Here is an 18,173-nt window from a genome sequence, read left to right as displayed (position 1 = left end):
AGTACAGTTCAGTTCACTTTTCCACTACGAATTTGGTCCCTTTTAAATCAGGGAGGCTCACTTAAACTTTCGTATAAGGGGCGCAGTGGGGTAACATGGTGTGTGTCACCACGTTGGTCGTTTATTAGGTTTGCGGAGCGACCACCACCTGTCTAGGAGGTGCTTAGTGGCCTCCATCATCTCTGTTTTTTGTTTTTCCGCGGTTAGTCCAAGCCATCGGTGATTATCCGGGGATGATGGGGTTTCTCAGGCACTTGCTCGGACTCGCGTATTAAAAGTCGTTCCGGGGTCAACGCCGGGCACTCTTCCAAGATGTGAGCCACGGTTTCTGACGGGGCAGCGCAGAGTTTGCATGTTGGTGCGTTCCCAAGGATCTCGAACTCCCTGGCTGCCGTTGGGAGGGCGCCGGTGCGTGCCTGGAACAGTAGGCAGCTTCTTCTTCTGGTTTTTGCTTCAAGGCGTAATTTTGGACCTATTGGCGTCATATCTCGATTGAAAGAATTTAAAAAAATCAGAGTTTTTGCTTACCCTTGTAAAGCAAACTCTGCGTCGAATGAACTGTAAACCGACCTATATCGGCGTTTCGTGTTTAGAATTCTACAGAGTAAAATGGATTTATCAAGGTTAGCGTCCAGGCCCGACAAGATAGGGGGAAGCCGGTACAAATTACCGGGTCCCGTACAACCTTGGGGCAGTGGCGTAGCGAGGATATTTGGCGCCCAGGGCAAAACTCCCAAATTTGCGCCCCCCTCAGCTACCCGTTATATACCCATTATCAGGGCCCCCACCTTCGCCCGGTCAGACTTAAACTGTTATTATATTTAACAAAATAAAATCAATTTTAACCTTCTATATAATAATAATCAGTTACGCTAATACCCAAGGCACCACTTTAGGCTTAAGTCATCAAGCGACTTTTTTTTTAAAAATCAATGTTCTGTATATATTAAAGAATGTTTTATTTAAAAACTGAACAAATTGTGTTTTTATAAAACGGACTTCTGTAAATATGGCATACATTTCTGTAGGACAAACTGAACAACCTGTGTTTTTATAAAACGTACTTCTGTAAATATGGCACAAATTTCTGTAAGGCAAACTGAACAACCTGTGTTTTTATAAAACGAAATTCTGTAAATATGGCATACCGTTCTGTAGGACAAACTGAACAACCTGTGTTTTTATAAAACATACTTCTGTAAATATGGCATACATTTCTGTAGGATAAACTGAACAACTTGTGTTTTTATAAAACATACTTCTGTAAATATGGCACACATTTCTGTATAACAAACTGAACAACCTGTGTTTTTATAAAACGTACTTCTGTAAATATGGCATACCGACACCGTTCTGTAGGACAAACTGAACAACTTGTGTTTTTATAAAACGTTCTTCTGTAAATATGGCATACAGTTCTGTAGTACGTCTTATGTGTTGCAAAAAACGGAATTCTGTAAACATTTCAGATAATTTCGGTAAAAAACACTTAACCCAGATTTTCTGAAATACTTTGAATTCGGTTTTTTAAGGAAACTTCTTTTGAAAAACGGACATTCCGTTGTGATAAAAAACCTATATTCTGCAAATATTACAAAATATTGGATACAATTTCGAAAAAATCATTTATTCATGAGCCAATTTCCCAAAATTACTACAGGATTTTATTTTTAATTAATATCCAATCATAAAAAAGATCTTCACGTTTATAACCTCTTTCGGATTCTCTGGATTTATCTTGGCGATGCATCTATAATATTGAAAGAAAATTAGTTAAACCTTGACCTCAATAATTTATGTTTAGTAGTAGAGTCAGCCCGCATTCAAAGAAAGGACTTATTATACAAGGAAAGATTATTCCCTCTTAATGTTAATACGAGTTGCCAAAACGTTTTCATTTAAAAATTCCCCAACTTTTCCAGGTTTTCCCTGACCGTCTAAAACAGTTTTCATGGACCAATCAGTAGAGTAGCTAGGGGGGCGGCACTTTTCACTTCATGGCAACTGAAGCGACGGTCAATACTCCATTTTAAACTAGTTTTGAAAACTATTTCTCTGCAAAAGGTCTAGCTACGCCACTGGGACCCATAACTTCTTTTGAAGTGGTAATTAAATATGAACAAGAGCACATAATATGCTGACATTAGAAAGCTATAAAGAAGTTAAAGACAGTAAATCTAATGTGGTCACCGGCCAGTGATGGTCGTTGTTCTACCCCTGTGAGAACAGTGTCAGAATCTGACAGGCGAGATGCGCGAAACTTCAAAGGGAGAGGAGCGTGAGAGGAGTTTCACAAAGTACGCGTTTCAGATTTGTTAAAAAACGTCCAAAATATTAGAAAATAATTCAATATTATTGTAGTACAGTCCAAAAGAAATAATTCAAACAATGCAATCTTCACGAGTTCTACTACAGTCGAACTATGGTCCCCAGAAAGCTTAGTATGGTTTGCACAATCTTTGCGTCAATGTCCGTCATGTGTTCTACGGCACCCACTCCCATATAGTAAAATTTAGCCAACGGGTTTACTTAATACAATAGGTGTTTCAATAAAATAATAAATAAAAATTAATTAAGCTTACTTTTAAATTAGTGCCTCACCACCTAAGCTCCAGTCTACGTCACTATTTACATTCCTTAACATCAAAACTGGAACATTAAAATCGTATAACTTTAACTTACGCTGCGCTGCAGTTTCGACACTAACTTCAGTCCGGAGTCATGAGCAGTGTTGCCACTATGATTTACAAAATTCCAAGATCGAGCTCGAAAAAATGCCAAGAAATGACAAGCGCGAAATTTGAAAGCAGAAACGAAAATTAAGCGTGAAAATTTTGTTTTATACAGGTCACCATGTTTTATAAAAACAAAGTAGTGGGCTCAAAATGACTAAATTTAATTACATAAATTAACTATTTATGTTTTAAATTAATCTTGTGCACTGGAAAAATTCGTCGTCTACGTTATTTTAATTTTGGTAATTTTTGCGCAAGTTGTTAAACTGTAATTTAAAAAATAAGACATTCGGTTACCATAGAACCTTCCAGCGGCCAACGCGAGAAGTTCGATAAACTACTGGATTTCCGTCTGCTAATTCGTCTACTCACAGTCTAGAGTAGAGAAAAAACAACGCAATTTTATTTGATGTTGTGATAACTGACCGCTCTTTTTCTGATACATCAAAATAATCACGTGCTTGGTTGATACTTTGCCGTGGCGTTGTTGATTTCTTTTTTTTTGCACTAAAGGTTTGAATAGTTCTTTCTATAAAGTAACATGGCCTTCTTGTTTTAATGTAGCTCTTACGTCACTGCATTTACCTTCTCCAACACTACGAGCGCGCGCTCGCATCACGAGGAGCTTCCTATTTTCTAACGCTCGTGCAAATCGCTCGTGCTAAGATAATTCCACCAAAGCTCAGTCTTGTGACGTAAGAGCAACATGTTATACTTCTACTTTTAACAAGTTGGGTAAGCGTAAAATATTTATAGAAAGAACTATTATAAAAGAGGTGAGAGCTGTTTGTCGCGTCATGACACGAGTAGCGACCCGCACAGTCATGCTGCCGTGAGCGACATTTTAAATCGTGCCTAGCTTGTGCGACGACGATAAAACGACCTGACGGATGACAAAGGCTCCGTATACTTAGGTGGCAAATCTTTGTTGTGGGATTTCACCTAATCTGCTATAGGGTTTATTTCTCAGTAGCATGAATGTTACATAAGTAAGCCTATCATAAAGAATTAACTTTTTAATTTATTTAAAAAAAATTGGTTTACAAAATTGAAACAGTAAAAATTAGTGGAGTTTGTAAAGAAATTCCCCAAGAGACGAGCCTAGTAGGAACGTGTTCAAGACGGCGGCCGCAATGGCTATGCGTTGGCTGATGTATTCCACGGAACGCGGCTACCCGGTTACTTTCCCAAATTTCCGGTCAGTTGCGGGTTCCAGGGCCAAGCCAAGAGTTTCAACAGCCAAAGCACAGAACTGGAAGCGATGACCGAGGCCCACATTTATATGGCGTTTTTCTTCAATTCAGCCTGGATGGCGGCCCAGAGAGGGGCTGTAGAAGACGAAGCCAAATACGAAGGCGCTATGGGGTCGGAGCATGTGAAATCCCATACTAATGATTTACCACCGGACCAAGGGACAAGGGTCATGCCATCTGGGCGTTTGTAGTCGTCCCTCGACAAACTGCGGGGGCTCGAGGACGGAGGGCACACAGGCGGACATGTCACGAGAGCGCGCCGTACGATGTCGTTGACGGCGGCGTGGCGGGACAGACGACCAGCGTTTTTTTTTTGCAACTTTGCCATGGGTCCCGAATGATTCGACATGGGCACCACAGTTGCAGATGCGCGGAATGCAGATATGAACAACCAAGCGAAGACCGATGGCGATTCTAAAAGAATTATCGTCGAGATGAGTACCCAGAGACGGAGAAGGAAGCGCGTTCAGCCAGGCACCGGATTCCTTTGAAACGACAGATAGGAGCCGCGCTTTATCGTGGTCGCAAGAGGCGCGTTCCGTTAGGTACGACAGTGGCTATCATAGGCTTATGGTAATAACCGCAGAAATTTAGAAAATTTCGTTTCTATAAAATATTTATATTACAACTACGGATATACACGTAAAACTTACATTAAATAATTGTAGGGCAAATTACAAGACGAGATCTGTAATTTTTGCAGTTTTTGGTGAAAATTACAGTGCCACAAATAAACATATTTGGTCATTTTAACAGCCAAAATCATTGATCATGGATTACAGAAATAGTTCTGTAATCTCTACAGTTCTTAGTACAAATAACAGTTCTGTAAGTAAAATATACATAAGGATATTGTACAAAAATAAAATGACTGAACTGTTTTACTTGCTTACAGAAACGTACTGCAAAAATTTCCCACACATTAATACTGTACAAAAACTCTGTAGAAAGTACAGAAATTTCTCTCAGTGTACAATAACTATTACCGTTAACCTCAACAAGTTTTTATGGAAGGGGAAACCGAAGAGCTCAGGGGAAAACCCCTTTAACCAGTGGGGAGAGAACTTGCAAACTCAAAGCAGAAGGAGCTGTTCCGAGTTTTCACCCAGTGCCACAAGCTGGGATCGAAAATGCCACATTCACAATTCAACTTTTTAATTTTCAACAATAATGAGTATAACATATAGTACAATATCTGTTTTAATACTTTGGGTGCCTCTTTGGCGCCCCTCTGATCGTCGGCGCCCGGGGCGGATGCCTCACCTGCCCTCCCCTCTTTACGCCTCTGCCTTGGGAGGTCCGGTATAGGCTTGATATTTCTAGGAAAAAGCTATCTCTTAGGGCACGGAAGTATACGTTTTTACCTGGGCTTTTGGCGGCCCCAGTGTAGGATTAAGACCCTTGGGGGCCCCTTTAATACAAGTAGAAGACTCAAGGATGGAGTAAGAGGGTAGCTAACCAAACCAACATTTTCTAGAGTTGACACAATGACCATTTTGAAAATGGGATATGGTTTTTTCCATGGGCACGCGCTGAGGTGGGCAAACGGGGAAATTGCTCCACCCCCCTTTCATTTGCCATACCTTTTTACCCCCCCCCCCGAATCGGGCCTTGTCCTGTTGTTTTTTCTGTCGAACTTCTTGTGGAGTGCAGTTACGAACAGTGATCCAGTTACTTGAAATGTGTGACATCAATAACGGGAAACTTGTATCCCTATTTCTACTAGGTTAACTATAGCTCGTTCATTTATCGGATCGTTTTATGTGTAAATGTTGTATATACCATCGAGCGAGTTCACTATATGACTCCCCCCTTGAAATAATTTCTGCCGGCGTCTGGGAAACAAAAAAAAAGCCATACGTTTCGGGGGGGGGGGTGGACTTGCCCCTTGGCCTACCCATCTGGCTATACCACTGCATGCTCCTCTCTATTTGAACTCTGTTTGAACTCAAAAACCAATCTTTTTCTATTTGACTAGGCAGAAACCTAACTTTTCGCCCTATCCCTCTAAGACCGAGGGGTAATACAGTCTCAGATAATCTGTACACCAAGTTTGTGCATAATCTCAGAGTGTTATAGAATTTTAGGAACGTGTGAAAAGTATGGGAGACGTCACACGATACTACTCTATTTCCCATTTTCTGTATTTCTGCTTGAAATACCTTAACACAATAATAATAATCTAAACTACTAACGCCCCATTTCAAGTGAAAATGGACTGCAATTTCTTGAAAACAATATAATAACTAACGAAAGTTAGTTCCGCCATTTAGATCCCCAGATTTAATTATCATAAACCATGGTACGGATACTAACAAGGAGAGTACCCGAGGTGTTTTTTTTTTCGATTTTGTTCCAAGTCGGGCGTATTGTAGACCAATATGAAATTTGAAATTTCCGAAAATGAAACGTTGCACTATCCATTGGTTTTACCATGGCAACCGAAAACGTTTTTGACCACTTAAAACAAAAATGATATTTTTTCCTTATTTTACCCAAAAATATTTACAACTTTAACCCAAAAATGTTCCAATTTACACAAACGTAAATTTACCTAAACGTGGTCGAAATTACCCATTTCGTGATTTTCAATTTTTTTTAAATTTTCGTAGGTAAAACTGAAAAATCCCTTGCTTTTTAAAATTGAGATTTTTTGTTTAAATTGGTCAAAACATTTTCATCTTCCATGGCAAATCGAAAGGGAAGTGCAACGTCTCCTTTTGGGAAACTTCATATCTCATATAGGTCTACATTACGCCCGACTTTGAACAAAATGGGCAATTAACACCTCGGGTACTCTCCTTGTAAGTGCCCAGTTTATAACTGGAACCTACCCTTAATAGAGACTCTTATATTGGAATAATGACTTAGGCAGGGAATGAACTAGCGGCGACGTGGAACCTAATCATCGCCGATTAGGTTCTATTTCGTCGCTAGTTAAATTCGCCACGTAATTATTCTAATTGTACTGCTCTAGCTTGTACCAAAATATTTTTATTGTTAAAATAAGCTGATTACCACTCAACTGAATAAAATATATGATTTAATCATAATTAACATAATAATCATAAGTATAACTGAACGACGTCGGTTAATGATATTATCATATTAATGATGATCTGTCGCGTGGTGATTGCGTAATCGGAGGATTAGAAACGGCAAATTTGTCGAAAAAATGATACCTACGTATTATATACCAGCCAAAGCGCTTCCCTCAAACACCAGGGTAATGTTTAAAATTTGTCCCGATTTAATTTACAAAAATCTGTTCGTCCATAGGATGAATGGTAATTTCCGAGACAGACTATCACTAACTAAGGTAGCTTTGGGAGAATAGGACGTGTCATACTTATAGTAATTATGTATTAACATAAAATTGCAATTATAATTATAAACTAAAATTATGTTACGTTTTTTTAAGGCTAATATACTTCTCAATAATAATATGGTAGATAACTATACTACGGTCTAAAGTATTACTCGTTATGTTAAAATGTAGCTTTTTTCGCTCGGCTTTTTTATAATTTAGGTCGCCATTTACCAATATGGCGATTTTTTTCTCTTCTTTAAACGTGTGATAGACAAGAATTCGTAGAAGAGCGCTTCATACTATTTAAACAGTGAAATTTTAACAAATTATTTAATTATAGTATGTGGAAACTTTGGATTTCACGAAATTTATCGATTGACCCTGTTTCAATGCGTGTTTCCCACCTTCCGGTTTTTATTCACTATAAGCACTTAAACAAAGTTACATATAAATAAAAGAAATTAGCACAAGGTTGCCAGGTAATCGGCAAGCGAAGCACCCGGGGGGAACGAGTTAAGAACGGATGCTGCGTTCCCTCTTTGAACCGCAATAGCAATTCTTTGCGTGAGAAATTCCACCGATCGCGGCTCGCCGGTAACCTCACGAATTCGACGCCCGATGGCATGTATGAACGCCAAATCGTCCCGACCGAAGGAGCCGAGGGTTTCGATGGCGACGGCCTTAAACTTGTATCGACTCTCGAGGCCCTCGTATTTGACTTTCTTCTTTTGTTCAGCCTGGGTAGCCGCCCAGAGAGGGGCTGAGAAAGAAGAGGCCAAATACGAGGACGCTAGAGGGTCGGTACAGGTGAAGTCCCAGACGAGGGATTTCCCGCCCGACCAAGGGACCAGGGTTAATCCGTCTGGGCGTTTTCCGTCATCACGCGAAAGACCCGGCGGCTCCAGGATGCACGGAACTCCAGCGGAGACCAGGGCGCGTTTTAAAAGGTCGTTCACAGCACCGTGACGGGAAAGTCGACCCGCGCTACGCTTACAGCTAAGACCATGGGTGCCGAAAGAGTCAACAGCACTTCCACAATTACACGAATGCGGCACACAGATGCGGGCACCCAGGCGAAGACCGACGGCGATTCGAAATGAATCGTCGTTTAAGAGGGTGCCAAGAGAGGGCGAGGGGAGCGCGTTCAACCAGCATCCCGACTCCTTAGATTTTACCGAGTGCAGTCTTGCCTTGTCCCTATCAGTGACAGCGCAGTCCCACAGGAAAGCGGACGACTTTTCGACAAATGGGCTCTCCCACACTTTTTGATGGGGCCAGTGGTCAGAGGGCGGTAAATTTGCGTCTGTCCTGAGCTTCCACTGTGTTAAGGCATCATGAAACGCGGGATTGGAAGAGACGGAAATTGACGCGGGTAGAATGTCGCGCACCAGGTCGACTACGCTGGAGGCCGAAGCCAGGAATGCTGGCAGGGATAAAGTAGCCGCGTGTCGAACTCCAAGACTGCCCGCTGCCACCGGAAGCGAGGATTGTATCCATGGAGCGTTGTCCATCAAAGTATTTGTGACGTCTTGCAGCGCAACACGTAGGGTATCGTCGAACGACTGAAGCCCGTCCTCGAATCGCCAGACAGGGGAGCTACGTAGAAGATACGAGAGCTTAGGAATAGCCAACGAGTTCTTTAAGAGGAAGAAGCCGTGATGAGCCGATATGTCTTTGAGGTTCCCGACCATTGTTTTTAGCGCCGCAATCTTACTCGTGATGCAAGAGGAAATAGCTTCGTCCGAAAGGGGCGCACCGAGAAGGACGTAATCGGAGCGAGCGACTGTTGAGATACCAGGGGCTGCCAATTCGAAAAGGGACTGAAAGTAAGCTTGATCAAATAAACCCGGATTCAGGATAAGAAGCTCGCACTTCGAAGGGTTTAGTGCCAGACCGATGTCCGATGAAAGTTCTTGCAGGAGGTTTAAGTCTTCGAGGACCACTTCGGGGCTGTCGCCGGGTGAAGAATCGTCTAAATACCAGATATTCAGCTCTGACTTCATGCGGGAAGCTACACGCTGCACGATGAGACAAAATAAGGCTGGGCCCAATGGATCCCCTTGTTGAATACCTCTGTCAGAGGGAATGTGCGATTCGCCATAGGTGAGATGAGAGGACCCCTTGTAGCACTGACGTAAAAACTCAAAGAGATCGGGGAGCTCCTCATACACGCTGTGGAGGAAACGATCCCTACGAACCATGTTGAAAGCGTTGCAGAAATCAACTTTCAGCAAGACCTTGGTCTCCTGGTGAGGGTAGTTGACATAAATGCGGGCCCCTCCGCGAGAACCAAAACCCAACTGCACTGGACGAAGCAAAGGGCCAAGAGTTGGCATAATATGGGGGCAGGCCAACTTGTCGACCAGCCGACGTATGGTATTGCCAACCGCTATTGGACGAACGCCGCCGTCTTTCTTTTTAAGGGCGCATAAAGAGGCACCATATAGGATGGGGCAGATATCCGCAGGAACACGGCCCGCGAGCATGAGGTTGCAGAGGTGTGTTAGGGATTTGAGAAGAGAATCACCCACCGCCCCAGCGCCGGGACCAATCAAATCTTTTAAGTGTTGAGGACTCAAAGAATCCAACCCTCCAGCTGAACCGGATGGAAAAGACATTAAGGCCCTACGGACATCAGCTTCCGCAACGGTAAGACTCGTAAGGAAAGACAAGTCGTCAGGTTCAAACGAAAAGTCTTGATGCTCCTCTCCGGAGGGGTGTTTGCTTTTAAGGATTTCTAAAGTAGCGGCGTCATTAGGTGCGAATGAGTCATCCGAGCAGACGACACGCACCGCGCCGGTAATATCCCCCTCGGCGAGTTTAGCTTCGACGATTCGGCCGATACCCTGACGTTTTAACTTCCTCCTGGGTGGTGTGGTTGATTTGCGAGATACGGTAGGGAGAACCAGCCCTTCCTCAAAGCGTTGGATGTTAGCCTTCACGGAGGTTGCAAGGGAAACCGGCTTTCCCTCTGAGACCAAGGGGACTTGAAAGCAAGCGGTGGCAAAGCAGAATAATAAATGCCAAGTCTCCACGGCGTTCTCGCGAACCACCTTGTTAATAGTATTAGACAGAGCCGTTGACGCCATGTTCCTTGCACCTTTTGGGATGCGGCGAATGACGCGACGAGTTGACTTTAAATTGGCAAGGAGGCCGGTTTGCCTGTACTATAAAGGTACGATTGTCTGCCCGCGCGATTTAAAAAAAGTCGTAGTTTTTAGGGTCTTGATATTCGTGTTTTTTATTTAAATTTATTTATCTACCTCAATTTATATTGTCTTAACATATTCTACTTACAAAACATAGACATTTTTTGTAAGAATTTTTTTTGAAAGCTGTTTTATTCAGTAACCGCGGAAGTACTCCATGACTAGCTCCTCCTACGACTAAAGCATAAAGAACCCTACATTAGCATGCAATATGGCGGTGCATTTGGCCCTACCTGCCCCCCAATTCCGCGGCTCCGGCTTTTATTTAATTATGTAGCTGACATGGATATTTAAAGCTTAATATGTGTTTTTATATTAAAAATTCATTCTTCTATCCCCTTCTGACAGAGGACGGAAAACACAACGCCATCTACATTGTAGAATTTGTATTGTAACAATAAAATATGCTACCAAATAATTTTCTTATACTGTAATAAAACATCATATTTAATTACGACCAAAAATTAAAATAAAGGGAAAACTTTAGTCAAGATTATTTAATTTAAATAATCTTGCTTTAGCCACAAATGGGTGTGACACGTAGGAGGTTTATCTCTGCATAGTGTTAGTCCATGGTGTAACTAAATATATTTCGGAGAAATGGGACTTCGGTGATATGAGCTTTCGGAGTTAAAGCAAGAATATGTCAATTCGGTGAAAAGGGAATTCGGTGATATGGGAATTCGGAGAAAGGAGAATTCGGAGATGTGAGGTCACTAAATACATTTCAGAGAAATGGGACCTCGGAGATATGAACTTTCGGAGTAAAAGCAATACGCAATTATATCAATTCAGAGAAAAGAGAATTCGGTGATATGGGAATTCGGAGAAAGGATAATTCGGAGATGTGAGTTCGACCCGGCCAAATGCACCCCACCCACCCGGAGAGGCTGGAGTGGTCATCTCCCATTTAAGGCGGGGCAGTAAAAAAATCACGGACATTACAAGTATCGCCATCTATCGTAGAACTTTTACACTTTTAATCGGCTTTTCGTCTGCTAGTTTTTTTGTTCGCGTATTTCTAGTCTCGTGTTTTTAGTAGGAATAGAGGACATGAACATTTAGTTTATTTCCTTAAAAAATAGGTGCAATATGCAAATTGAAAGCAAGCAAGGAAAATTCTGCAACCTTCAAATTTGGGGATAGTGATAAATTCGTTATTACAAGAACATAATTATCGTGAATTGTCTAAGCCCGTTAGCAATGCAACAGATATAAAATAAATAATAAATATATCATTATTTCTTTATATTAAAGAGTTGTAACAGTTTTTAGATATTTAGGTCGCTTAGGGAAAGTTTTTCCTTGTATTGGTGGGTTCCTTACCATCCACAAAAGGTAAATTACAAACGTGGTGATGTTGTTTTAAAGTTTCAACAGCAATGCTTTGACTCGATCCATTTTTGGGTTATGTGTATCTTTTTCCCATTCTTACCAGGTTTAGGTATGGGATAAAAACAAGTTGGCAAGCCAAAATATACCTCTCGTCGGAAGAATGGTCCCTAGTGGTATTAATTTCTCGACACGACCCCCAAAGACATCTCCGCAATTCAGAGTTATTTACGAAAAACGTATTCTCGGTTCAAACCCTGCCCGGTATAAAATTTTAATTTTAATTTAAATAATTGAGACGAAACAATCGAGTTTAATTTATTCAGAATATTATAAATTAAGTAGTTACAACAGCGAGTTACATGTTTATCAGTTGAATATAATACTAAGCAAATTTTAATGAAAGAAATATCTACAGAGGGTATTTGTATTTTTCTCGCTTACGAAATACTTACCGCATCTTTAACGCTCATTTTATTTCAACACTCGTAGACTTCCAGTTGACGTTGTGACACATAACGCATGAAAAAGACCAATGCCGTCCAATTTCCAATATCATATAATGACTCGCACACCCAGGAAATCATTGACTGCGTTAGAAATCGTAGATATCCAAATATCCACACCAAATATATTTACAAGAAGCAAAAACCTTACCATCAACAAAGCACAGAGAGCCACTTGACTAACCGCCAGCTCTTAAAGCAATACACGTTAAATTATCGTCTTTGAATTAACACAACTATATATAGGTCGTTAATAATACCCGTAAATAAATAACAAAAAACTAACAAAGTGGACCACCCACAGGGTCTACCCTTTAACCCTCTTATCTCGGCTGACTGCGCTAAAACAAGATTTAACCTTTAAAATTTCATTCGTAAAAAAACCAGATTAGGCCTTCATAAATTCATTAATAAAAAAAGACTTTATTACCTATTATGCTTACGATGCGTGTCTTAATTTCAGTGAACCTAAGCAGCTATCGGTGGTTCTGTGGTAGAGCGCTCGACTGCCAAGCCGAATGGTCTGGGTTCGGAACCTGGGTGGCGCATTTGTTTTTAATCAATAGAGGAACGCTAAATTAGAATTTCTTCAATGCAATAATTTCAATTTCAATTCTATTTCAACTAAACCAAAATTTCGTACTCTATTAAATACGCTTCCGATAAAGCTGAAGGTATAATTTTCAATAAGGCGTAACATGTGTCGGTGGTTCTGTGGCAGAACGTCCGCCTGTCAAGCAGGAGGTCTCGGGTTCAAATCCCGCCCGATGCGATCGCAAATTGACACTAAGACGAATACCGTGTACAACTGGTGGAAACCCTGCCATTGGACGTTGAGAGGTAGCATTACACTCAGCACTCGATCCGTCCCAAAGTAATTAAGAAGAAGTTCGAGAGAAAACGCCTATATAAACACAACAGACTCAACATGCACAACCATCAGAACACAATCACAACAAATTCAACACTCACAACCTACGCATAAACATTACAAAAACGTAATACACCAAACCGTCACGACGGTGAGCGAAAAAACACCATTCAAACCAAACCGCATATGAATCAGTTAACGCTCACCGTCACACGGTGATTTTGCCAACCCTTCGAGAAACTGCGTACGCAGTGATTACACTTTGCACCGAAAATGCGAACGCGTTCGCAAGCCTGACAGACAGACCCACAGACAGACACGGTGGTTGTATAACCCCTCCTAGGGGACTTTGTCCCCTCGGAGAGGTAAAAACTATATCCTTATGGCACCTAGAGTCACTACGACAATTATCATAGCAACAGTATCTTCCCATAGTCTTAGTCGATAGCTACGCCGCAAAATTTTCGTTTTGAAAACGAAAATATTTGAGAGATTTGGCCGTTTTCGGTCTATCGAAATCTGGCAGCCTTGCCTAGCTTCCGGCCTGTATCTCCATACCGAAAAATGGCCGACGATTACGCCGCCGAAAATATTTTACTAAACTGATCAGCGGCGTTTTTGACCGTTATTTTGAATTATCGACTAAGACTATTATTAAAATCATATGTAACATAATTACTCATAAGTATGCCACTAGCTCTATTTCTTCACTAACGGTTAGTTTCACAGATATTGCGTCATCCGTACCATACGTAATATTTAACGTCATATTTGATGTAATATTTGACGTCATCGAATCTCAAATGCTGATTATGCCGTCGCTCAATTAGCTCTACCATGGATGAAAGAGAAGGATAGCTGACTCCCCCGTTTTGTTGTAAGGTAGCCGGCAGCACTGCGAACATTAGTTATCCGCAAGTTATCCAGATGGCACTATTTTTATTTTAGTCTGCTTTTAAAAAATTGGCGGTAAATTTGAAAACTTATATAAAATTGAATGAAACAATCGAGATTAGATAGAAATAAATTTATTTAGCTTTATATATGAGTTAGTTTATTATACATAGATCTGAATGAAACAAGCGAGATTAGATAGAAATAAATTTATTTAGCTTTATATATGAGTTAGTTTATTATACATAGATCTGAATGAAACAAGCGAGATTAGATAGAAATAAATTGATTTAGCTTTATATATGAGTTAGTTTAGAAAGTTTGCGGAAATGATAGTCTCTTTTAGACCTTGGTGGTGTTTCATTTTTATCTTCTCTTTTTCTCTTTTTTTCTTTTCATTTTCTTTCCTTTTCTTCTCTTTCTCTTCAAATAACCACCTGTGTTTTAGGCGAATATCATGGTGAATTCGCAAACGGATGTAGAGTTTGATGAGTTTTACTTTGGTGTCTAAACACATTTCGGGGAAGCTAATTTTATTTTGAGCATCAAAAATGTTTTTAGCTAGTCCTTCTTCCCACATAAATTGGGCGTAACTTTTCATATAACAACTTTCCATTTTTTTTCACAGTGTTAAAGAAGTCTTCGGTCCCTAGAGTTAATTTTCCAACATCACTACCTTCTTCCGCACGATGTGCTTTTAGCACCGTAAGAGTTTCACGAGTTGATGTAATTGATTTTGTTGGTTTAATAATAGCACTTTTGCAAATGTTGCAATTATGTAATGGAACAATTTTTTTGGCCATATAGCCGGAGATGTAAGTTACTACGTTAGCATACTTTCCCTCTTCAGACTGCGGAATGTTAATATCAGAAATGGAAATTTCTTCTGGTTCGAAAAAAGATACTTTCTCTACCGAAAATGAAGTTAGCTGATTTTTTGATTTGGTACTTAACAAGTCAACCAAAAAATCATTAGCCAAAGCCGAAGAACCACTGCAGTTTGCTGAAGAGGGGACTTGAAACAGTGAAGACGCCATAACTTTCCTAAGATGGAGACGAAACAATTGGGTTATCAGCGCAGCCACCCAGTCTTCTAATTTTGCCGAATGTGTTCTCCAAGACGTCTTGACTAATTCTTGATGTCAAAACAAGTTCAAGTCCTTCCTCTATAAGGTTTTCAGATAATTGAATTGTGCAAGTGAGGGTGGTTTTCCAATCCTGAAGCACAGGTGGCTGCCTATCACAGTCAAATTTTAAATTGTCAAACCAATTTAATTTTTCTTTAAGGTAGTTAAGATATTTGGAGTTTTTCGTTATGGCTGACCTAAATTCTTTCACGTCATATTTTCTGCTTGAATTGAGGCAGTCAAACAATTTTTCTAACTCTGCTATTAGGTTTGATGTATTTTGGGCTTGAATTGGTAGTTTTTTGTTAATCACAACTGAGTGACTAAACAATTGCGTCGCCAATTTAACTTTCATTTTTGTAAAAGCTGTTACATTTAAATGTTTAAGTGTAAGTTTTGGAGCTATTCTTAGGGGTTCACGTGAATCAAGGTAAAAAAATCTCTCCACATCTGTCCAAGATGCTCTGAAATTGTTAAATATGACATAATATTTCTTAAAATTGTTCCTAAATCCTTTATGAGATGCGATGGATCATGCATACAATAAACCTTGCAATTATCTACGTATATAAAAGGCGTTTTCTCATTTACATTCAGTCGTTGATACACGCTACGATTGTTGGACCCTTGACTTTTATACCTATATTAAGTTAGCGACTAAGTGTTTCAATAAATAAATCATGAAGAACGTCTTTCTGCATAGGTCCTTTTGTCAAAAAATAACTGACTGGTTGCTTCCAACTTGATTCGATTCCGGAAATCAAGAAAAGAGTAGCATGATTTGCAAAGTCCTTTCTTCTTTTGCCGTTCCCCAAATCAGAAAATCCCTCTATCAGATCATCGCCCTCATTAAAAGTTAACCCTTCTTTCAGCGATATCTCATCAAAAGTTAATATTGCCAGTTTTTCTTTTTCAATCATGCATTTGACTTTTTTCTCTAACACATCCCAAAATTCTTTGATAATTCCAGGCTTACAAGGAATATTTTTCAGCCATGTCTTCAACGAAGATTGGGTAGGCAACAAAAAATCTTTCTTAACAGAACGTAGGCCTTTGGCCCATGATAATGCAATGCTAGGGAAAGTTTTTTCTTTGGGTGTCCAACGTCAGCCCTTGGGTTTTTTGGAAGCGGCTCTTAATTGCATTTCGAAGAATTCGGCTCCTGGTTTGGGAAGAATTTTCCTGATTTCAGATATTAATTGGGTTTTGGGAACTTTGCGAGTAGAAATTTTTTTAAGAAGCCTCCAATTTCTATGATACTGCTTCTGTAATAAAAATTTTAACTTCTTTTTTTCGTGGCGTGTCTATGTTCGAGTTTGTTGCTTTCTTAATAATACTAGTTGTTGGGGTTGAAAATAATTTCCTACGTGGTTTTTTGATACATCGATTTTCAAGTTTTGAAGCATTCTTTCTCTTTTTTCCACTTAGTGAGACTCCCTCTCTAATTTGATCACTAGTTTGTTTCAGAACTGGCGTTGAAATAACAACTGAACCTAGCATTAAAAATTTATCGAACAATTAGGCTTAGTATTTTCGTAGTCTACATGCCGTTTACCACTGGTTGTTAGTCTCTTTTCATCTATTATAAATTGAGCACCAATAGATAAATCACTATAGTCATCACTGGGGTTAAAAAACGCATGGGATTTAGGCTCTGTTTTGGGGTTGAACTTTGCAAAAGAGTTGGTTTTTGACTTGGCGCAAGTGTTCTTCGTAATGAGATGAGTCCTCTTTGATCAGTGTCTACCGGGGTTATACTTTTTGCTAGCATTAGGTTTGGTGCAGGTTGAGCTAAAGAGAGTTTTCATTATAAAACCTTTCTACTTTTACTTTTCAACAAAAAAGTAACTTCACCTCTTTTCAATAGAAGACCAACATGGTCTTCCCTAATCACCACTGGGGTTAAACTTTTCACTGGCGTGGTACTAGCACTTTTCACAGGCGTGGAACTGGCACTTTTCACTGGCGTGACACTTTTCACTGGCATGGCACTTTTCACTGGCGTGGCACTTTTCACTGGCGTGGCACTTTTCACTGGCGTGGCACTTTTCACTGGCGTGGCACTTTTCACTGGCGTGGCACTTTTCACTGGCGTGGCACTTTTCACTGGCGTGGCACATTTCCCTAGCGTGGCACTTTTCACTAGCGTGGCACTTTTCACTAGCGTGGCACTTTTCACTAGCGTGGCACTTTTCTTTAGAGTGGCACTTTTCTTTAGAGTGGCACTTTCCAATGGTGTTGCACTTACACTGTGTACGGGAGTTACACTATGCACAGAGGTGACATTTTGCAATGGGGTAACCCTAAGCACTGATCCAGCAAAAAAAAGGTGTCAATTATACCACTTACATACTTATAATAGGAATGTGAAATTCTAATTCTCATTTTGAATAACCCTTTACGTCCTCTGGTACAGCGTTCCAAAGTTATCTCTTTGCAGAAAGGAACCGACACGGTTTAAAATGTTCACTACAGATTTCCCACTGTTCATTATAGGCATATTCCTCTTGTCCCAATAGTTCTTCTATTCCTGCATTTTTCAACCACTGCTCACTTCTATCAAATTATGTAAACAAAATAATGACAGACCAAGGCTAAGCTAAAATAACAATTTAATTAATAATATTACCTTTTAGTATCTTTTGGGAAATTAAAAAAAAAACACTCCAGGCTTCTTTCTAGCTTGAGCATTGTTACAATTTACATAACCACATACTTTACCGCTATAATATTTTAAATTTTCCCATTTCTCAACTAATTCTCTATTACTATCCGCCATTACGAAAATTTCTAAAAATTGAGCACGTGATGAGAGTTTATCCGCAAGTTCGACAGGGGGCGATCGCATCGCCTTCCAAAAAAAAATCTTTAACATCTCAAAGGTGGAGTCGGCTATCCTTCTCTTTCATCCATGGTTTTAATAACGCTGGTGGGAT

The 18,173-nt window shown here is 40.2% G+C and overlaps 1 long non-coding RNA gene across 1 annotated transcript; it reads right to left on the bottom strand.

Moving 5' to 3' along the window:
- Positions 1–1,683: 1,683 nt before the first annotated feature.
- LOC149934977 (uncharacterized) lies at positions 1,684–2,730 on the bottom strand. The gene is made up of 3 exons (XR_016482241.1): positions 2,708–2,730; positions 2,583–2,636; positions 1,684–1,750 (listed from the first exon to the last, which is right to left on the bottom strand). It is a non-coding gene; the product is annotated as an uncharacterized LOC149934977 (long non-coding RNA).
- Positions 2,731–18,173: the final 15,443 nt, after the last annotated feature.

The sequence above is a fragment of the Leiobunum rupestre genome, chromosome 7 (assembly GCF_980474605.1).
Source record: "Leiobunum rupestre chromosome 7, qqLeiRupe1.1.hap1, whole genome shotgun sequence".
Classification (NCBI taxonomy): Eukaryota; Metazoa; Arthropoda; class Arachnida; order Opiliones; family Sclerosomatidae; genus Leiobunum; species Leiobunum rupestre.
This window is presented reverse-complemented; position numbering and strand designations above follow the sequence as displayed.